The following is a 24,027-nucleotide window of genomic DNA, read 5'->3' as shown; positions in this document are numbered from 1 at the left end:
CACAATCCTTTTTGTTCTGCTTCTAGCTAATAAAAAGAGGATCAGAGAATAAAACTATTTTTAAGGAAAACTTTGGCCAAATGTGATCTCGCGATACCATGTTTTATGAATGTAAATAGCAAGACCCAAGGCGTTAATGTGATCCAGATGAATCAGGTCCCTTCTGCTATTTTCTTGGACGATGGTCATCAGAATAAGTTCAAGAGAAGAAGGAAAAGACCCAGAATCAAGAGATGTGAGCAGGAGTCAGGGCCAACACACCTATGGGCCAGGGTGGAGGAAAAGATCCAACTTGCCCCAGCATCAGCCGTCCCGCCTTCCCACAATTAGATCTGAGCAGTCAATCAAGTGCACATGACCCTTAGAAGCTCCCAGTACCCCTTCCCTTGTCCTCACCTTTCCATGGTTACTGAAGGAGCATGACAGTAACCTAACGAAACATGACTGCTGCGGCATGCATTTCCTTCTGGAGCAAGACCGGTGTTGGAAAAGCAGCATTGCTTTCCCTTTCTCCCAAATGCCTTTTGTTCCCTCCCTATGCTAGTGTTCTTGCTGCTGCCTTCCTTTAACCCTCAACCTGCATTCCTAGAAGTAAAAAGGAACGCAAGACACATCTTCCAAAGATTAGCATGGATACAGCATGGCATATTCTAATGAGCGCAGCCTTTGAGGCTGGTAGGCCAGTGTTTTGATGGCACTGTCATTCCTTGACTTGGCTGGCCCTGGTATCTTACTTTCCTTTCTGGTCCTCAGTTCCTTCTCTAGAAGGTGAGTATGGAAATAACTGCTGCTTTGTCAGACTTTCTGTGTTTGTAACACACCAGCAAGGTGCTTGGAGCAGACCCCGAAAACAACCCAAGATGCAGCTGTAGCTAGTGTTACATATGTCTCTATCATCTAGTCTTGAAGTTTCCCAGTGAGAAAGTAATTGGCTTGGGGTCCTGAAATCCCATATTGTTTGATTTTAAAATATTTTTATGTACAGAATATGACTTTTATTCCAAAGGAATATTTCTCATTTGGCCTTTTAGAATACAAATGTCTATCAAGGAGAGTTCCTTTATTGTTTATCTCCATGTGGGCCTTAGTATCTTGGATTTGTCTAACTTAGGCACTTGGTCTACACCCAATCCTGCCTACGTACACAGGAGTATTTTCCTGAGAAATAACTATTAAAAAATAATTGAGGCTGTACTTGAAGCTCCTCACTGTAATGGGCACATAGTGTGTCTCTCCCTCCTTGCCAGCTGTCAATACAAGACACAGCTCTCACCTCAATGGAGGTAAGAGATAGTTTATTCTGGACCCAAATATGAGTGACCATGGCCTGGGAATACATATTCATGGTACACCAATTCCATGTTCCAATATGTTAAGGATTTCATGAAGGTTTTATAGTTACATAACAAAAGAGAGTCATAAATCAAGGCACTTTTCAAATACATTGGCTGACCATCAGGTAGGCAGGTTACAGCAAAGCAGGGAAATCTTCACCATAGGCCTCACATGCTATCTGATGATATTCGTAGCCCTTAGGTTGGTGGAAGCTGGGGGTCTATTCTTACATTCCTAAAATGCTCACACCTGATCAACTGATTGTCACCAGGATGTTAGTTCAGACACAGAGGTGGGCAATAAATGGCTGTTGAGGGGCTAAAGGTGGCCCAAGGTAATGTGGCTCTGACTTGCAATATTCCATCTCTCTGTGATCACAGGAGCTTTATCAGTCCATGCAGCTTTGCTGGAAGTATGCGTAGCAAATGCAACACTTTTCTAGAAACATTCGTTCACAGTTTTCCCTGTTGGCCAAACATCACATTTTGTGCATGCAAAGGCCAAATGTTTTATTTAATATGTCCCACATAGCTAGGAAAGTTCATTCCTACTGAGAGGGAGTCTTTGTTAGACAGTTAGGGTGGCTGGACCCCTGAAAAGGTAGACATGTCTGCCCTCTGAAATATGCACTTTCTAGAGATCAAAGGATGGATGGTCTGACTGCTTGCCTAAAGGTGATCTGTTTTCCACAAACAACTGGGTGCCTTCTGGGAGGAAGGTTCCCTTTCCCAATCCTGACATTGTGGTTGGTCAAGTTTAATCCCCAGAATTTAACATCATGGCTAGCCTCTTCCTGAACCAGCCTCTAGCCCAGACTAACCAGCTGTCTCTGTAGCTCACCTGAGCCTGAAGGTAGGGCCCACCACCACAGGGCTGCCTGACCACTCGTGAACCTCCAAGTACTGGTGAGTTTCCCCTCAGCTTGGCCAGTCTAGTTAAGGGGAGAACCCCCTAACCCCTACTTCCCAGATAGGCTCTTTACCCCTCCTGCGCTCTACATGGCAGGAGCTCTTTGTACTTTCTTGTCTGTCCTCTCCACGGTTTTTCCAGAACCACCATGTGGGCTCTCAGGTCACATGGGTATATTCATTTTCTCTACCTTGGCTCTGTACTTCTCTAAATAAATATAATTTAATAATTATCCTTCGCGGTCACATTTGCCCAATTCTTTGGTTAAATTCAAATGCAGACCCAGGATTTGGGGTTCAAGGACTTTTCTAAACCCCTAACACCCCATTGCAGTAGAATCTTGCGTAGATGTGGGTAATAGGCAAGGAAACCATCTTCAGGAGAGAGGAATTGCTAATAAAGCCATTAAGGAAAAATCACTGATTATGTCAAATCTTTTAGCCTTCATTATCCAGGTATAATTAATTTTTTGTCTGCTGTGTATAAAATAACATGTACATGTGGCATATAATGGGAATATTATATTTAAAGTTAAATATAATCACGAATATGTCTGGCCTAACAAACTTAAGTCAACAGGTGAGGGAAGTAGACATTTTTTTTAAGCCAGCTAGAATGTGGTCGTTTGAATAGCTGTCCCCCAATACATGCAGAAGTTTATTAAAGCTTGTAATTTAGATCTCCAGCCACCTGGGGGGAGGAATTGTCCCTGTGTGGATCCTGGGGTCCAGCCTTAAGGTATTTGTTCCTGGGACTGGATCTGGATTCCAGTCTAAAGATATGTAAAGTGCTGGAGCTTTGCCTGAGTTCCGGGGTGTGCCTGCTTGTGCTGCTGCTGCTGATTTTCTCTCTCTGCCTGGCCTATGAGAGTGGTCGGCTCTTCTGCCTCTGTGGAACTTCTCTGTAAGCTTCACCAGTTCCCTTCCTCCCATGAACTGTGTCTGCTCTGGAGGTTCTTCCCAGCAACCTGAGCCTGACTCTGACATAGACATTATATATATTTAAAATTAGATAGGTCATGCTTCCCCCATGTTTACATTATTTGTATTTTATGAAATACTTTCTTTATTTTAAGTTTATAGTGCATAAAATAATTTATAACCTTTTCTAGTTTTTTGGCCAGCTTTTTCTTATATCTATGAATATCTATGAAGTGGCTAGCTCTACTTGAAAAAATTAGTTTTTAACATGCAAATTATTGTAACTCTTACTTGTAGATAATAACTTGATCTGTAGTATTACCTTAGTATTGTATTAGGTCCCCATGTGGGAAAGTAAATGGGCAGTCACATCATAGTAGAAATCAAATATTAATACAATATCTTACAACAAATTGTCCAGGTTTTTTTGCCCAAATATTTTTGTGACTGGAATAGAAATGAAAGGTCATGTGTGTTACAAATTAGGATTTGTAGGTTTTATGGACCTAACTAAATGTTATTTATTATTTTAGAGCCAGAAAAGGAAATGGGTCTCTAGTAAGAGTCACTGTTAATCTCAGTTAACTGTATTAGAGCACACCTTAAATATTGACTTAAGAAATGTCAGCTCTCAAGTTATAAGACATCATGAATATTCTTATTAATAGAGAATGACGTCTTTTGTATAATTTGGATATGAGGAGTTAACCAAAATTTGGGTATTTCTAAGAGTAAATGAAGTTAGAATTAAATTAATCTTATCAGAAATTTCAGTTCATAGGACCTCTGACAGTTTTAGATTAGTTTTTTTTTTTTTTTTTTTACATTTGTAAGCACAGTATTTTGGCTAGACCAAAATACGTATTTTTGTTTGAGTATATGTGCGCGCGCGCGCACACACACACACACACACACACACACACACACACACGGAATATATATCTAGAAAAAAATGTCTCTTTTTTAAGAATTTGGATTTAAAATCAGAGGTACCACAGAATGTTTGTTTAGGTTAAATTAAGTCTATTAATTTAAAGCTAGAAGTTTGTTTTATGTTCAGAGAATACTGAATGATGAGAGCAACTTGAATCCTTTAAATATAAAATCTTGGTTCAAGTAAGGTAGCAGTGTAGATAAACAGACAGTCATACCAAAAACATAATTAATGAAACAACATGATATTATCCTTACTTGTAGCTATCTTGCAACTAACATTAGCATAATTTTTATCATGTAAAGCATACTAAGGAAAAGCTTAAATATTTTAGAGAACTTTTTAAATGTTTAAATATAAAGGGATTTATAAAATATAAAAATAAGAATTACAAATGTTTAGTTACTTGGAATACTTAATTGTTGTTTCAGTTGAACATGAGTATCACCCAGCATTTTTTTAAAAACTTTAAAAGAACCACCTTTTTGGGCTGGAGAGATGGCTTAGTGGTTAAGTGCTTGCCTATGAAGCCTAAGGACCCCAGTTCGAGGCTCAATTCCCCAGGAACCATGTTAGCCAGATGCACAAGGGGGCGCATGCATCTGGAGTTCGTTTGCAGTAGCTAGAGGTCCTGCTGCATCCATTCTTTCTCTCTCTCTCTCTCTCTCTCTGTTGCTCTCAAATAAATAAATAAATAATAAACAAAAATAAAAATAAAAAAGAACCACTTGTTTCACCCAGCATTTTTTTAAAAATATTTTTTGTCCATTATTTATTTATTTATTTGAGAGTGACAGACACACAGAGAAAGACAGATAGAGGTAGAGAGAGAGAATGGGCGTGCCAGGGCTTCCAGCCACTGCAAACGAATTCCAGACACGTGCGCCTCCTTGTGCATCTGGCTAACGTGGGACCTGGGGAACCGAGCCTCGAACCGGGTTCCTTAGGCTACACAGGCAAGCGTTTAACCGCTAAGCCATCTCTCCAGCCCTCACCCAGCATTTTTAAAGTCCATGTAGATATGTGCTCAAAAAAGTTATTTAAACAATCTTAATCAAGATTTTATTTGGTAAGTCTTTGTCTTAGTTCAAATTACATGAATGTTCTCATTGCTTAGATTGGATTTTAGTACCCAAGATTCTGCCTTAACACAATTGTTCCCATTTGGGGAATTGAGGAAAGGAATGTTTCTTCTAGACCTGAAATCCAAAAATAGAGATAATGATTCATCTGTGACTCATCTCTGCTTTCTGATTTCCTTGAATAATTAACATACTTGGGTGAATAATATACTTGCCTACAGAGTTCTACAGACTAACCATAAAAATATGTTTTAGCTGGGCATGGCAGTACATGCCTTTAATCCTAGCACTTGGGACGCAGAGGTAGGAAAATCACTGTGAGCTCAAGTCCCGCCTAAGACTACATAGTGACTTCCAGGTCATGACCCTACTTCAAAAAACAAATGTTTTAAAACCTTGATTCCAAGATGTTATCCTGCTTTGATTGCCTTTGATAACAATTTTCTTTCTCCATGGTAATACTGAAATGAGAAAGCCACTTCTTCCTATCCCAAGAGTCTTAGATATAGAGGTAGGTAGTTGTTTTTGTTTTTGTTTTTTTTTTCCCCGAGGGAGGGTCTCACTCTAGCCCAGGCTGACCTAGAATTCACTATGGAGTCTCAGGGTGGACTGAAACTCATGGCAATCCTCTTACCTCTGCCTCCTGAGTACTGGGATTAAAGGTGTGCACCACCATGCCTGGCTAGAGGTAGTTTTTATTTAGATCTATATCATTATTAATTTTTATTTTAGAACATTAATCTGGCTATTTTTAATCTTTATTTTTTTTTTTTAAATTTTTTATTTATTTTATTTGAGAGTGACAGACACAGAGAGAAAGACAGATAGAGGGAGAGAGAGAGAATGGGCGCGCCAGGGCTTCCAGCCTCTGCAAACGAACTCCAGACGCGTGCACCCCCTTGTGCATCTGGCTAACGTGGGACCTGGGGAACTGAGCCTCGAACCGGGGTCCTTAGGCTTCACAGGCAAGCGCTTAACCGCTAAGCCATCTCTCCAGCCCTATTTTTAATCTTTAATCTTAAACCTCTACCTTAAAACAATATGGCTTAATAGAAGAGCTGGAAAGATGGCCTTCTGGTTAAAGTATTTGATTACAAAGCCAAAGGATCCCAGTTCCACTCTCTAGGACCATGTAAGCCAGATGCACAAGGGAGCACATGCATCTGGAGTTTGTTTGCAGTGGCTGGAGGCCCTGGCACACCCATTCTCTCCCTCTCTCTCTCAAATAAATAAATAAAATATAAAAAAGATAGGGGTTAATAGAAACGAAACAGAAAATTTAGATCTGAAAAGCTAAGCCTTCAAAAAAATTACCTTTTTTAACATTGATAAAACAATTTTTAAAAGATTTAAAAACTTTTGTGAAGGAGGATAACATAGATTGATAGGCAATTTTTTTTATATCTTAGTGTTACAACTGTAAGTTAAAATTGGTCAAAAATTATAATATTAGTTTAAAACTTAATTAACATGGCCATATAAATAGGCCTACCAAGACTTAATACCATTATTTTCTGGGATTGCATATTTTGTAATCTCCACTAGTGAAGAGAAAATTTAGATTCCTGACAGGCACATAAAATGAAAAAAAAAAAGTGTTCTTGGCATTTGTATATCAATCCTGAAAAAGAAACCCATTCTAACCAATCTAACTAAGGGATCATTTGTATATACTATTTAGAAGTATTTTGATATCTTATTTTTATTACCTATGACCATCACAAAGCAATGAAATAGAATTGTTCTTAAATGTGTTTTGGAAAGAAATCATCAAAATCTATGTAACCAGTGTTACTCTCTATCGCCTAATGAAACTTCTGTCTTAAGAGTCCAATGAACACTATGTTATCACCTAAACAAGTAGCACTTAGGATTTCAGGAACATTTACTAAATCTAAAGATAACATTTTCATAAGGTCTAAGAAGCTAAAAATACTTAAATTTATGAGTATGCACTTATAAGGCCTTTTAATGATGATCATCCAAACATTCCCATTTATACACACTCACACTTTCTAAGTTGTTATACCAAAACATATATTGAAAGCAAAAATAAAAATAATAAAAAATTTAAGTGGCCACAAGTTATATATATTTGGAGCTTTATGTTGTCACTTTTTTGGACAGAACATACACAAACGAACATATCATGTTGATCATGGACACACCTGACAAAAGTTGCTATTAGTAGTTTTCTCACTGGGTCTTGGGTTGCTCTCTTGGGGAATAGAGAGTGGCTTAGGACATCTCGGGGATCAGCCCTTATGTGATGTCCCCTAGAAGAGCCATGGATGGTTCCATCGGACCCAGGAACAGGGTGTAGGCGTCTAGAGGTTCTTATCTTCAGGGACTGTGGCACTCATTAAACGCTATATGGGGTTTGGCCAGAAAAATAGACTAATGCAAAGAAATCAAGATATAAAATCCAAGAATATAGTTGAGAAGAACCAGTAGTTACCAATACTTACCTACAGTATTCTATATGGATCTTCTGTGAGCCTCTGGAATATAAGCAGCAAGGGGGCCTAGACGGTTCCACACTACGACCTTCGACAGCCTGAGGAGTGCCCTTAGGCCTTCAAGGACCTCAACTTAGGTTATCCAGGATTGATGGAATTCCAGGAAGAGCCAGTATGAAGCAGAGGTGAAGATTTCATTAAAGATATTTTAGTATAAGCTTAAGCATGAGGGTTAGGCATAGGAAGGCGCAAGTGAAAACATGCCTGAGATCATGGTGTGGACTCTTCAAGTGAGGACTTCAATCTAGTATGGAAGTCCCCAAGTGTTACCTTACAACAAATAACAACAGTCTTTTCTTTGATATGGGAACTTGCTCTGCTTGGAGAGAGCAGAAAGGAGAGAGGATTGAGAATTGAAATTAAGAATAGTTAGATTCCACATAATTTATCTTTAGTTCTGATATAACCTCTCAAATTTGCTTAATATTACTCACATTGAACATCATCTTTTATAGGTTCTAGAACTCTTATTGATTACTCTGTAAGTTTCCAGTTTAATTATTTTTATAGATGTTTTAAAATTCTAATTAAAGCAGGCTGCCCATTATTATTTTCTTTTTAAAATATAAAAGATATTATTGCCTAGGACTTTCGCATTTCAAAAAAAAGTAAAAATAGAAATGGACCCCAATTTAGGATTAAATGTTTCCCATTGTGGAAAATGGAAACCCAATTTATTTTTAGTTAGATTTTCCCATTTTTTAAAAATCAAATACTTGCAAGTTAAATTAACATAATTTTCAAACCAGCTAGAACATCAAAAAAAGTAGTCCCCCCCCCCCTTTCTTCTTCTTCTTCTTTTTTTTTGGTTTTCCCAGGTAGGGTCTTTCTTGCTCAGGCTGACCTGGAATTTACTATGTAATCTCAGGTGACCTTTAACTCACAGCATCCTCCTACCTTTGCCTCCCAAGTGCTGGGATTAAAGGTGTGTGCCACCACACCTGGCCGCCTTCTTCTTCTTCTTTTCTTTCTTTTTGGAAGAGTGTTAAGAGAAAAAAAAAACAAGTGCTCAATGCTGACAGAGACAAACAGAAACCAAAATGCTCTCAAGTACCTGAACACAGACAACAAACTGAATGGCCAAAACCAAAATTCTCTCAAAGCAAACAAACAAAATGGATACCTTAGAACAAACAGTTTAGAAGCCTGCCGTAAAGAAGATATCCAGCAGCAGCAAGAGGGTCCTGAAACCAGCTCAGAAGAAACAAATGGACTATTGACCAAATCAAGGGAGCTTCAGCCCCAAAATGAATTCACAACATTTACATAAGGAGACAGCAGGGGGTGGCTGGGCACAGGGGGCTCCTGCTGGTACCTGGCTCTAACTGGGTACATCCTAAGTGGAAGTGGCTTGCCCTTGGGATCCCACGCAGGGCATCATGCAAAAGATGAGTGATCATGTCCTGGGAACACAGATTTAGGTTACCCAAATTCCATGTACCAATGTCGTAAATAACACTGCCATGAAGGTTTTATATTTGCAAAGCAAAATAAAATCGCCTTTATCTTTAGCCCCTTAGTAGTCAGTTATTACCCACCTCTGTGTCTGACCTAACATCCTGGTGACTATCAGTTGATCAGGTGTGATCCTTTTGGAATGTAAGAACAAAACCCCAGGGCTGGAGAGATGGCTTTCTTGTGAAGCCTAAGGACCCATGTTCAGTTTCCCAAGACCCACATAAGCCATGTGCACAAGGTGACACATGCGTCTCGAGTTCTTTTGCAGTGGCGGAAGGCCCCAGCTATCTATCTGTCTGTCATCTGCCTGTCTATCTATCTGCCTCTTTCTCCCAAATTAAAAAAAAGTTAAAAAGATCATTCACTGTGATCAAGTTGTCTTCATTACAAGAATATAAGGATGATTCAACATAGGTAAATCGATAAATGTAACTCATCACATAAAAGAACTCAAGGACTGAAGTCATATAGTCATCTCAATAGATGCATTCTTTTGACAGAATCCAATATCTCATGATGATAAAAGGCCTATAGGTACCAGGAACAAAAATGTCTAAACATTTAAAGGCGATATACAACAAATTATAGCCAACATTAGACTAAATGGAGTTAACTCTAAACATTTTTACTTAAATCATTAATGAGACAAGGGTTTCCACTTGTATTCAATATAGTGTTTGAAGTCTTAGCTAGTACAATAAGATAAGACAAGGAAATAAAGGAAACGGGAAAGGAATAAATTAAAGACTCCTTACTTTTAAATGCTATGATTCTATACATGAGACCCTATATACTCTACCAAAAAAATCTTAGCTACTTTCAGCAAAGTGTTAGGGGACAAAATTAACTTACAAAAAATTGATACTTCTTCTGTAAACTAGTCTAAAATATGCTGAGAAAGAAATCATGGCAACAATCTCATTCACAACCAACTAAAACACAATAATAATAACAAAACCCATGGAATAAGCCTGACCAAAGAAGTAAAAACATTTACAATGAAAACTTTAAAATAAGAAAAAAATTAAGGAGGACAGTAGAAGATTTAAATATATCCCATGTTGATAGACTGGAATAATTAATATTGTTAAAAATAACTTTATGGGCTGGAGCGATTGCTTAGTGATTAAGGCACTTGCCTGCAAAACTAAAGGACCCAGGTTCGACTCCCCAGGACCCATGTAAACCAGATGTACAAGAGGGCACATGCATCTAGAGTTCATTTGCAGTGGTTGGAGGCCCTGGCACACCCATTCTCTCTTTCTCTCTTTCTTTCTTTCTCTGTATCTGCCTATTTTTTATCTCTCTCTCATAAATCAATAAATTAATTAATTAAAAATATATACTCAAAATAGCTTTATTGCCAAAAACAATCTATAGATTCAGTGCAATCTCCATAAAATTTTATAAGAGTACAAACTACCTTAATGACTTGAATAACTTAAAGACCTGAAACTGTTATGAGAACTACAGTGAAAATACCTCAGGATGTAGGCATAGGTAAAGACTTTGTAAATTGGACTCCAATTGTTCAGGAAATACAGCTATTGACAAATGGGACTCATGAAATTAAAAAGCTTCTGTACAGCAAAGGAAACTGGTAATGGAGCGAAGAAACAGCCTATAGACAGGGAGAAAAATCTTTGCTCTCTAAACTTTGGAAGATTTATATCTACAACATAACTAAAAAACAAACAAGAGAAAATCAAACAACCCAATCAATAAATGGGCCAATAAAATAAGCAGACAGTTCTTAAAGGATGGGGCACACATGACCAATAAACACATGAAAAATGTTCAACTTAATTAGCCATGAGATAAATTAAAACTATATTGAGATATTATCTTCTTCCTGTCATAATAGCAGTGAGTAACCAAGGTGGCAAGGATATGGTCGAAGGGGAGCCCTTTCTTATAAACTAGTGGTGAGAACATGAGCGAGGCCAGCCACACTGGAAATCAATATGGAGCTTCCTCACAAATCCAAAACTCAATCTTCCATATGAACCAGCTATGCTTGTGTATTTACTGAAGGATTCTAAACCAGTGTGTCACAGAGATACTTACACACGAATGCTTATTGAAGCAGTATTCACAAAGGCTAAATTATGCAACCAGCAATAGAAGAATGCATAGAACACAAATTCATATCTATATGATGGAATTCTTTCAATCACAAATAATGAAGACATCATCTGTGGGAAAAAGGATAGTACAGCTAGAGATAATCATATTAAGTGAAGTAAGCTAGCTGGTCTTAGACAAATATTATACATTTTCTCTCATTTGTGGTACTTGTATTTTATGTAGATACATAAACTTATGCATGTACGTATGACATCGAAGCAGAAGCACAGCTGCCCAGGGAGGCAAATGGGACTGATAAATGAACAGGGGTGAGAAAAGGGAGGGTTGTCAAGGTGGAGGGAATGTTGTCAGCATACAATATATACTTGTATGAAAACTTTAAAAATAAATTTTAAAAATAGCAGTGAGTGATATTATACTAAATTTGAAACTCCAGAAGGGATTAAAGTATGGGAGGTCTGAGTCTAATTGGTATTAAAGATTACTTGAAGTATTTCATGACTACTATTTCATGATAGATAATTGGAAAATAAAAGGTTTGAAAAGTAAATAAACAACTGTAAGTTTGTTTTAGGTTTTATCTGTCAAAACTTAGGTTATATCTACAATAATGTACTAGTTTTGAAGACAGCAATGAAGTAATTGAGTGAGATTTTTATTTCATTTTGGATGTGGTGCTCCATTCTCCACTTTTGTCATATGAACACCTTTGCAAATAGGGTTTGTTTTATTCTTCTACTCAGGGTTTTTTTCTCTTCATTGTGAACAGGACTGAGGGCCAGGTTTTCACTTGTAACTAACTGCCTAGCGTGTGATAGGAGTTCTCTAACGACACTTTAAGTACATTAAATCTTACACAATTTGAAAGATTTATTGTTTCCTTCTGTAGCCAATTTATGTTTTATTTGCAGCAGTTTCCAACTGTCAGTGAGGAACTAGCCAATAAAATGTTTATAGCAGGTGGCGACTGATTGAGTTTTAAATACAGGAGGAGATGTTAGCAGAGACTAATTTTATAAATTGTTAATTAATCTTTGAGGTAATCTCTTTTGTGTTATACCTCTGCTTTTCTGTTACTACAACTGACATAATTAAAACTTTCTTAAGGAAGAGGATGCGTTCTCCCTACCCCATATGTCAGAATTGAGAAAGTGTGATATCTTGCTGCGACCATATGTATTAATATGGGATTTCAAAACACTGCAGCGAGAACAAAGTACTAGTTAAAAAAATGATTCTGGGAACTGGCCAACCACTTAGTGAAAAAAAATAGATTCTAGCTCATGTCACATAACTTGATACATTTCAGACAATTAAGGAAATTGAATGAACACCCCCTCCCCCCGCCAGTCACTAAGTCACAAAAAGACAAAATAATGGTAGATATGCAGACATGGATGCATGGACGGCTTTTCTAAGTCAGCAGAAGCAGAAAGCAAAGCACCAAAATTCAGTTAGGTATTTCCCAAAATCTGCTCCAGACAGTAGTAATGTCTAGTAATTTTAGTTACCCCTGGATGGTGGACTGTGGTTCAGCTATCTTCCTTTTGCTTATATTGTGTGCATTTTCTACCACTAACATACATTACTGTTGTCAAAAGTCATATTGATAGAAAATATCTGTAAGAAAACAACTATATAATGAAATACTCATAAGACTGGGGCTAATTTCCTTTTGAAAATATTTATTTATCATTTATTTATTTGAGAGAGAAAGAGGCAGACAGAGTAAGTATGGGCACACCAGGTCCTCATGCTGTTTCAAACTCCAGATGCCTGTGCCCCTTTGTGCATCTGGGTTTACATGGGTACTGGGGAATTAAACCCAGGATGTCAGGCTTTGCATGCAAGCACATTTAGCTGCTGAGCCATCTTTCCAGTCTGCTGATCTTCAAAATAAGGGAAATTAACTCTTTCCAAAGGGCAATGCCCATGTGTTTATGGGGCTTGTCTGTATTTCCATTCTGATAAGCCTCTCCAAGGCTCACCCAGGACTGCAGACCTGTGCAGCTGGATCCTGGGCTGGTCCTCTTCCTTCTCTGGGCTCCTCACTGAGCATAGGTCAAGATGTCAAGTTGCTTATCCAAGTAATACTGCCCTTGTCCATCTAGGGAGCCTTCTCCTACACCTTACATGGCAAATTCATAGCCTCTTCCTAGAAGACACTGTTCATTCTGCACTGTTTTAAAAATAGAAACTGTTCTTGTCCTCCTCACGCCTGCCTGTCGGGGCTTTGTTTTCTGTGCCTGACTGTCGGTCTTCCCTCTGCATGGTCCCTGTGTGGTCTTGTCTACCTGGCACTTGAATTCCATCTACTTCTAGGCTTGTGCTTACCTGTTAGCTTCTCTTCCAGGCTACTCCTGTCTTCACCAATACCCTACAGGCCACAGCAACTCCTTGTGCCTGAGTAAAACTCATCTCCTCCTATGGGTTGGATCTTGATGGGTTGCATTACCTTTTGACCTGGAGAAATGGATGGCATTACCCTATATCCATGCCAGGAGAACATTACCATATTTCCAGGCCTGGGTGCGTGACCTTATCCACTATTTCACCTCTGCCTGGGCCAGGTTAATGACACTATCCTATGTGCAGGGCAGGGTACTCAGACTGTCCTGTGTCCAGGCCAACAGGACAGCATACTGTATTTCTAGGCCGGTTGAATGGCACTATCCATTATGAAGATCTATGTGGCATTACTCTGTCCCCAGGCCATGAGAACATTACCCTGGTTTGGCTTGGGCTTTAGCAGCCATCTTGTGTCTCTGTTTCTCTCACTCCCCATATTACAGAAGCCTGTCACTCAAAGGGAGAGTACACCCCACACCCAGCTCCTAAGTGTATCTCCTTTCACTCCCCACACTGTTGTTACCTAAGCCCCTCATCCGTTATTCAAATTATTAAATGACCTTTCAACAGCTTCTTGTCCCAAGTCCTCCTTAATTTTTAATGCTATCATAAAAAGTCATGAATGAATAAATAAGTGTGATATATCTGTACAATGGGATATTCTTTAGTAATGAAAAGTACTAAAGTATTAGTATATACTACTTGAAAATATGCTAACTGAAAGAAATTAAGCACCAAAAAACTACCTGTAATATAATTTGTGTAAAATGTCTAGAGTACTTAATGCATGGATACAATGCCCATGTGGAGTGACAGTGAGAGGAGGGAACCAATGAGGACTGACAGCCAGTGAGAAATGACTGCTGCAATCAAAGTCAGATGGTGACAGGGACCGCATGCATGCCTCAGCAACTTTATTAAAACTACTGATGTCTAGTTTAAAAGGGTAAATCTCAAGTTATTAGAATTTTATTTTTAACATAAAGATTAATTTGTTCATTGTTCAAATTTAGAAAAGTTATTGGGCAAAATGAAAATTTAAACTCCCAATAATCTTAACAACCCTGAAATGGATATAAATTCAAATATGTATAAATTTATTATGTGGGTATATATGTATGCTATTTGCACATATATACATATATACCTTTTAAAAAATGGATCATGTTGTACCAATTGCCATATTTTTTTTTATTTTTAAACATAATTATTTACTTATAATCAGAGAGAGAGATAATGGGCATGCTAGGGCCTCTTGCCACTTGCAGGGCCACTGCTATGTGTCACTTAGTATATCTGGCTTGACATGGATACTGCGGAATTGAACCCAGGTCATCAGGCTTTGCAAGGCAGTTTGTTGAGCCATCTTCCAGGCCCTGCTTTTGATGTTTTTTACTAAATAAGCCAAGCTGGCCTCAAACTCTTGATCCTCCTGTTTCAGCTTCCTGACTGCTGGGGTTTCAGGCACGATTCACCAGGACCAGCTTGTACCTGCTGCCATGTAAAAAAATTTCATTATGTTATTTCGTTGTTAAATAGTGCAGTGATTTCATTTAATTAATTTATTTAAGAGAGAGAGAGAGAAAAGATAGGCAGATAGAGAAAGAAAGAGTGGGTGCACCAGGGCCTTCACCCATTGCAATAAACTCCAGATGCATGCACCACCTTGTGCGTCTGGCTTAAGTGGGTCCTGGGGAATCAAACTTGGGTCCTTTGGCTTTGCAGGCAAGTGCCTTAACCACTACGTAAATAATTAACCATTCTCCTTTAGTGAAACCTATAAACTATTTTTGACATAATGTACATAAGAATAATCTTGTTCCTATGTACATAATGGATTTTTGCTCTTCCATGCATATAAATTTTTTTCTGGAAAAAATAGATCGTGTTATGTTACTTCTTTACTTTTAAGGATTTTAGTTTAAATTTGGGTGAGGACTCCTGTAAAGCCCTAATTTCTTCTCCAAAATCTGTTTCCGAGGGATGCTCCCCTTCTTCAACAAGCTGCCAACCAGGACTGGGCATACCCTGGCTCTAGAAGCTTCTTTTCACTCGCCTCCACTTTGTTTCAGATGGGACAATCAGCTTCCAAGATAACCCAAAAGTCTATGCTAGCCTGTTTGCTGAGAAATGGGGCTCATTTAGATAATAGAAGGGGAACAGAAATTGTCCATTACTTCTCCTCAGAGACTCAAAGAGACCATTCGAAAACATACTAATGTAACTCCAGACACCACGGAGGAGGAAATTCTTTTCATGAATTCTTAACTCAGTCAATATCTTACATTTGAATTACAAAAATTGGTAACCAAGCCAGATAAAAACTTTAAAACAGTTGCTCCAGGTGGCAACTTCTGTTTTATTATAATTGGGAAGCCAAGAAAAAAAAAGGGAGGCACGGACTAAAGACGGATGAAACGAAAAAAGGGTAGATGTGACCAGGACATCATGGTAGTAATGAAAGTTGCTCAGGGGAGGGCATTTAATTGGATAAAATCTAAAATATGTTTACCTGATGCAAAGGATTTAATTAGAAAAACTGAGTCTTATGGTTAAGGCCTCACTAATTAACAGCTCACTGATGCTAATTTGTTATGGTTTGAGGGTTATAAAAACTGTGTTTAAGACTCTCAGTAAAGTAAATTAGGTTCTTCTGTTCATCAAGGTTTTAACTATTGGAGAAACTGAGTCTTAAGAGAAAGGTTCACATATAAGTGTTTAATTTCCAAGGATGAAGTACTCATACCTAAAGACATTGTGACTTTAAAAGTAGTTTCTGGGCTGGAGAGATGGCTTAGTGGTTAAGCGCTTGCCTGTGAAGCCTAAGGACCCCGGTTCAAGGCTCGTTCCCCAGATCCCACGTTAGCCAGATGCACAAGGGGGCGTCGTGTCTGGAGTTCATTTGCAGTGGCTGGAGGCCCTGGCACGCCCATTCTCTCTCTCTCCCTCTATCTGTCTTTCTCTCTGTGCCTGTCGCTCTCCAATAAATAAATAAAGAATGAATAAAAGTAGCTTCTGTTTTCTTTATGCTAATTCTATTGAATGGTCATCACTAGGTTTAATTACTTAGGTTTAAGTGATTTAATTTCAGTCAGTATAACTTTTATGCTCCTGTTAGGTAAAATATATTGGGATAGTTGGTCTAAGCTTTATCAATTTTAAGTCCTAGGTAAAACATAAAATTGTTTTATGTTAATAAAAATTTCTATGGTACCTAAGATCAATTGCTATCAAGATTAAGCTAAACACAAGCCAGGCATGGTGGTACATGCCTTTAATCCCAGAACTTGGGAGGCAGAGGTAGGAGGATCACCATGTGTTCAAGGCCAGCCTGAGACTACATAGTGAATTCCAGGTCAACCTGAGCTAGAGTGAGACCCTACCTTGAAAAACCAAAAATGAACAAATAAATGAAAGATTAAGCTAAACACATTGGTTGTCAAATAGTGTTTTTTCTTTCAAAACAGATTTGTCAAGGGTTGTATTAGACCTTAGGTATTTGGGCTAAACAAATACCAGATTCTGCTCTATTGTATGTAAAGTAACTTTCTCATTTCTGGCATCTCAAGTCAGTGCTCATAACAAAATTAACTCTTAAGCCGGGCGTGGTGGCGCACGCCTTTAATCCCAGCACTCGGGAGGCAGAGGTAGGAGGATTGCTGTGAGTTCAAGGCCACCCTGAGACTACAGAGTGAATTCCAGGTCAGCCTGGGATACAGTGAGACCCTACCTTGGAAAACAAAACAAAACAAAAAAATTAACTCTTAAAACATATTCTCTACTTTAGGGTACAGCCTCATGCTCAAATAGTGGTCTTCATCTGAGAGAAATAATTTCAAACTCTGTGGTTCAGTTTCCAATATTCTCTGGTAATTGGTACCCACCCTGTATCTGAACTAATCAAAGATGTTTTCAAACACAGGTTCTAAAGCTTTATACTGTCTTACTTGTCCTTTTCTGACAATTTCTAGGTTAAATTAATTGGTTTAGATTTGTATTGTTTTCAAGACTGGAATCAGGTACTGCCTGTATTTATAACTTTTAGATATTTAAAGGATAAGCTGTGCCTCCTTTCTATGCCAGATATGGCCTATTCTTCCACAGGACAACTAGAGTTTACAAGGTTGGACAAAATAATTTTAAGCTCCTGTGGCATTCTTTAACTAAACCTATTTCAGTAATAAAATGTGCTCTATATGTACATACATCCAGGCTGGTGTAACTTCCTTTCTAAGTATATTAATCACTTATGTAGAAGCCAAAGCCAACTGGAATCATGGGAGCAAAAAGGCCAATATCTTGGCCTGTGCTGCCAGGTCACGAGGCCACTGGAGATGATGAGACACTTCTACACTGGCCCCTGGTAAGTCACCTGTCTTCCTGATCAGGGAGGATATGGAGGCCCAAACAAAAAAAATCAGTGTACAGTCTAAAACAGGAGAGTCACGATTGAGAAGCAGTCAGTCCTTCTAGCTTCCCAAAGCAGGGAAAACTACTTGGCCAGCATGACCCTGATTTATCCTAACAGACAGAAAACACCAGTAAGCTATAGGGCTACTTCTGGGTCCCTAAAGTCCCCTTTGGAGAGTCATTAGTGACCTCCAAAATTAATCCTTGATTAAATTTCAGCTATCTGCTTGGTCTTAAATACTCAGAGAAAGATGTATAATCAAAGATAAAGGAATACCTCATATATATGAATGGCCTATTATGTAATACAAGAGCTTTCCAAGAGAGGAAACAAGCAAGACCTTAAGACATGTTGTCCACAGCTCTAATAGTTCTAATTCTGTAATAAATAAAAATAACCATACATGTCAAAAGGGTTATTTTCAAATCTGGAATACATATACATATCTATCTGTATCTATATCTATATCTATATCTGTATCTGTATCTGTATCTATATCTATATCTAATCTATCTGTCTATCTATGACTCTGACCAAAGGTTGCCTAATTCAAAAGACTTCCTCATCCTGGGACCAATGATAAATCTCCTCTAACTTGTGCCAGAACATCCTTAAATAAGTCCTTGGACTAAAAATATATTTGTACAGCTTTAATGGCACCCAGTGGCTCTATGGTACCAACTTTTGGCCCTGGCTACCCCCAGGACAAATTTAAAAGGGTACATTCTGGAAGGCTATTATACAAAATATGGTACCAAAGTTAAATGTTGTGTATATGTTTCTGATAACTCTGCTTATATCTCAACTGTTTTACAAGCACATGGAAACAGATTCAGACTATGTCAGACACTATTGTGCTATTCGATAAACAGTTCTGGAAGAAAATCCCAGCCAGCTCATGCTCAGATGGTCCTGAGATACTCCAACTCCATCTACCTGGGTTCCCTCAAATGCTCCCCAAGGCCTAGACGTCCACAAGAAGGGAACCCTGAAGACAACCAGATTGCTGTGTTCTCACTGCTCATTAACTCTTTACTTTGATTCTTGCTCTCCAGCATTCTCTTCCAAGGCTGTCTTCCTACCCTACATCAATACACTTGCTGGGTACTTTAGAATAGTTCCCCTCTCTGGAAGAGACTCTCTCACTGCCACAACTTCATGCTCTATTCATCAGGAAATAGTTAATGATCTGACATCATCCCCCCTTGTCCTCTAACAGCAGTTAGAGTATCTTCTTATGAGAAGGGGGAATGAAAGGAGTTCGAGTTAGGCTGACTGGACCCCTGAAGGTAAAAAGGGCAGGAAAGGTTTTCTTATCTCTTGCCTTGTTCCAAAGAATTGTTTTTCCACAGTAAGGACCCCTCCTGAAAGGGAGGTCTTTCATAGGATTTAAATATTGTGGTTGGTCAAGTTGAGCTCCTGGAATGCTGTGCCAGAGCTAAATCTCTTCCTGAGAAAGCCCCTAGCCCTAACCAAACAGCTGGCCCTCTGGTTCACCTGAGCCAAAAGACACCGCCTGAGGTTGTAAATACCTTTGCAAGGGGAGGGCAGGCTCTCTGGCTTTCTGATCACTTGGGAACTTCCAACTGTGGGAGAGTTTTTCCCTTGGCTGGACCTGAGCCAGAGGGTCCCCCTAGCCGTTACTCTCTGTGTGGGTTCTTTATCTCCTCCAGCTCCCCATGTGGCAGGAGCCCCTTGAACTATCTTTTCTTTTGTGCTTTTTTTCCCCTGGTCCCTATCTGGTCACGTGCACTCCTGAGCCACACGTGGCCCACGTGGACTTTTGGGCTCCACGTGCTAGGCTTCTCTTCTCCCCACGTTGTTTCCCCTTACCTCTCAGCCTTCCCCTTTGCGCCCTCCTTTGTAAAATCTGAATGAAATATATTTTAAAAATAAAAATAAATAAAAGCTAAAAATAAAAAAGATATATGAGCACTTTGAAGGTCAGACAGTGTAGCAAGATGAGAGTGCTAAAAGCTGATGTTTTTCTTTAATAGGAAGCTTTGAGAAGGCACAGAAATGTTTAGGATATTGGTAGACAGAATAGAGTTAGCATATGAGAAGACACAAAAAGTGAAAATCTGCCATACATTGGAGATATATGGGGATTTAGAAAAAGAAGAAAGTGTAGTTCAATCCAGGTGTGTAGGATTAGGCAAAGTAAAATTGTGGAAGAGCAAGGAGTGAATCATGAAGTCATACACTAGAGTGGATTTCCAGCAACCATTGCCAAAGGGGCAAGCACAGCCACTACGTGGGTGTGATGTGGCTGAGTCCTTTAGAGCCATACTTTTCTCATTTGTGAAAATGAGATAACACCTTGTTTTCCAACAACATATTGTTGAAAATGAAACTATATTGAACAATGAAGAACACAATTACTGATGAACACACACACATTCTCCCACTGTGATGGAGTCTGATGAGAGGACTGGAGGATTAGTGAGTCTAGGATTAGAGTTGGATTCGATAGGAGAAGCAATTAGGAGGAACTACATAGGAAGGGCTGCCATCAAAGACCTAGCAGCAAAACATTATCCCTTTGTGTACTTAGCAAACACTTGTCGACAGACATGCTGGCCAGTAACTAATTACAATGTGAAGACCAAACATTGCTTCTTGGAAGGAGGGTTGTTAATACAGGAATAGAATACCAGGGGAGCTTGAGGAATTTCCTCTCCTGCAGATGTTTATACTATTGTGACTGCTTAACTGTCTAAACATAATTTGGGGAAAACCCTACTTGAGTGTAGGGGGGCAGATTAGATAACTCTTAAAGGACATAACCATTATGGTTTCTTACTCAGCCCTGTAAAATTCTCAGTTTTACCTACACCCAGCTATCCTATGCCTTTTCTTTGGAGTACTTTGATCTGAAATCTTAAAGTAGAAACCCTAAGTCTGTGAGGGGTTCAGTACCATTAAAAGTTGCACAGCTGAAAGAAAGAGCTCCGTGGTCACATTACAGTATTCCTCAAAGGGTATTTTGAGGTTTTGTATTATATCAAAAATAACTCTTCTCATATACTCTGACATTTGGTACTGCTTTGTTTTCACATATGAAGATAATATTTTGTGATATAAATATTTTATTACTGGTAATAGAAATAAAATTATGAGGGGATTTTTATGGATTAACTGTAAACATGTAACTTCATAGCTGTTTTCTTCTCCTCAGCTCTGACTACAAACTTCTGCTACCTCAGTGGTTGTACCTTTACTAGTCAGGTTTTCTTGGTTCACCTCAAATATATAAGTGTACTTTTTGTTTTCCTCCTTTCAACTACTTTTCCCAAGTTCTGCTATCTCTCTGTGGTGTTTGAACATAAAATGTCCCTCTCAGACTCATATATATTTAATACTTAACCCCTAGCCATTGGTGCTGGTTGGTAAGACTGTAGATCTTTTAGGAGGTGGAGCCTTGCTAGAGGGCGTAGGCTGTAAGATGTTCCAGCTCAAGCTTGCTTGCCATCTCTGCCTTCCTGCTGATGTGATGCTATGCTGCAGGCTGTCTGCTTCTCCCTTGCTTTTGCCTCCATGATGGACCCTTCCCCTAGAACTATAAGCTGAGAATGACTCCTTTCCTTCCTTAAGCTCATTCTGCTTGGGTATTTTGTCTCAGCAGTGAGAAACTACCTGATCTAGAAAATTGGTACTGAGCATGGTGGTGTGGCTATGATAAACTTGACTATGTAGTTGTTAGTGTGTTGGAACTAGTTGATACAAATAATATGGAAAAATTTGAAACTTTATACTAGAGAAGCCTTACAATGCTATAAGCAGAGCTCAGTGAGTCATTGTAGTGGGTGTTTCAAAGATCAGAATGCTGCTAGAAATGTGGGCTATGGAGGCTTGACTTATGAGGTTTCAGGGGGACAAAGGACTTTATCAGGAACTCGGCTGGAGGCAGTTCATGTGGTATTCCAGCAAAGAATCTTGGCTGTACTCTGCTTAAGTCCTAAGAACTTGAGTGAAGTTGAACTTGAAAGTAATGGACTAATGTGTTTGGTGGAGGAAATTTAAGATAGAAAACCCCTAAGACTATTGCATGACATTTCTTTGTGGCTCTTATTTAGATGCACAATGTAAGAGGGGAAAATATAGAATAGAAGTATATAAAACTTACAAAGTTTGGCACAAAACAAATATAAAAATAATTGAGGTCTCAGGCACAGCAGCTGCAGCTGCTTCTGTAATCTTTAGAGAGAGAGGACAACCATTACAGATAAACCATCTACTCTGTACTGGCCCAGTAAAAGAGATTTACTAAAGGCAAGACCAAACTCTTGAAGGTTAAAGCTAGTAAGAATATGAACTCCTGGGATGGATAGATGGCTTAGTGGTTGAGGCACTTACCTGTGAAGCCTAAGGACCCACGTTCTACTCTCCAGATCCCACATAAGCCAGATGCACAAAGCTCAGGCAAGTGTAAGGTCACACATGCCCACTAGGTGGCGCAAACATCTGGAGTTCAATTTCAGTGGCTGAGGCCCTGGCATGCCAATTCTCTCTCGTGCCAATTCTCTCTCGCTTGCTTGCTCTCTTAAAAAAAAGATAAATAAATAATATGAATTTCTTTGAAAGAAAAAGGAAGGAAAGAAGAGCGCTGAAGGAGCTCCCTGCTCCTCAAAGTCAGGCCTCGTCCCCGTCTGATAGAAAAACTTGGTGACGTTGCCTACCCACATGATACTGGCTTTTAGAAGCATGAAAACTGCAAGAATTATAGGGTCATAGGTTGCACCCCAGTTCCAGAGAGCCGCTGAAGCTAAGCACTGTGAGGCAGGATCAGAGTCCCTGCAAGTAGACCCCATTAAACCATTGTATGAAACCAGTGAAGATGAACCATAGGTTGCTGTGGTTTACCCTGGTGTGTGGAGATGCCAGGACCATGGGTATGTTCTAGGAAGAGCCATGTGCTCGTGGTGGATCCTGCCTTGAAGAGGGCCTGCAGATCACACAGCTAGAAGACACAGCCACCCAAGCATTTTGGAGGCCAAGGATTTCGTCAGGAATTGAACATGGAGCAACAGGATTTGATGTTTTCCCTGCTAGGTTTCAGTCTTTTATTGACTCGATCTTTCTTTGCTATGCCTCCATTCCTCCATTTGGAATGGGAATGTTGACTTTATGTCATTATATGTTGGAAGTATATAACTTGTGTTTTGATTTTATAGGTCTCACAGTTAGGAGACTGTCTTGAGTCTCAGATGGAATTTGAACATTTAAACAGTGTCAGAACTGATAAAGATATGGGGAACATTTAAAGTTGGACTGGAGGCATTTGCATCATGAGATGGCCAGGGACAGAATGTGGTGGTTTCAATATAAAATGTCTTCCACAGGCTCATTGAACAATTGGTCTCCAGCTGTTGGCAATTTGTGAAGGTTGTGGATCTTGTAGGAGTTAGAGGTTTGCCTTATGAAGTGTGTCACTGGGGCAGGCCTTGACGTGTTGTAGCCCATCTCCACATGCTGCTTGCTCTCTTGCTAGTCCCTCCCTGCTGATAGAAAGATATGCTCAGCTGTGACATGCCTGCCTGTCACAATGAATACTTCGTGAAACTGGAAGCTGAAATAAGCCCTCTTCTTTCCTAAGCTGTTTTTGGTTTTGTCCCAGAAAAGAGAACGTAACTGATACACTCTCTGAGGGATTTGATTTTCAACAATAAAATTAGCATTTCTCCATGTTCAATATGAATTCATGTACTATTAAAATTATATTATTTCTCATTTTACTTTAGATTTTTAGGGTGTCTTGATAAGGTATTTTAATTACTTATAAACAGTTCACGAACCAGTTACTTATGGGAGATAGTCACTAAGACTTTATTTTATACCATGCTGTTTTCATTTGCATGTGTTAAGTACATGACAAATGAAAGCATATATATTATATATGGGACAATCTGATAGGATGGCTCACTCTTGTGGCTTAGTCCTTTAATGCTGGCTACAACTGGCTTAAACAGGAACATGTTACTTATTAATTTAATTTTGTTTATTTTAATATTTTATTTTAGAG

General features: G+C 39.0%; 1 protein-coding gene across 5 annotated transcripts in view; it reads left to right on the top strand.

The window, feature by feature from the left end:
* The window catches only part of Bbs9 (Bardet-Biedl syndrome 9), a 370,311-nt gene that overhangs the window by 295,842 nt on the left and 50,442 nt on the right, over window positions 1-24,027 (top strand). The window lies entirely within an intron of this gene.

Source organism: Jaculus jaculus, chromosome 16, assembly GCF_020740685.1.
Source record: "Jaculus jaculus isolate mJacJac1 chromosome 16, mJacJac1.mat.Y.cur, whole genome shotgun sequence".
Classification (NCBI taxonomy): Eukaryota; Metazoa; Chordata; class Mammalia; order Rodentia; family Dipodidae; genus Jaculus; species Jaculus jaculus.
The sequence above is the reverse complement of the archived record's forward strand: the minus strand, read 5'-3'. Positions and strand labels throughout refer to the sequence as shown.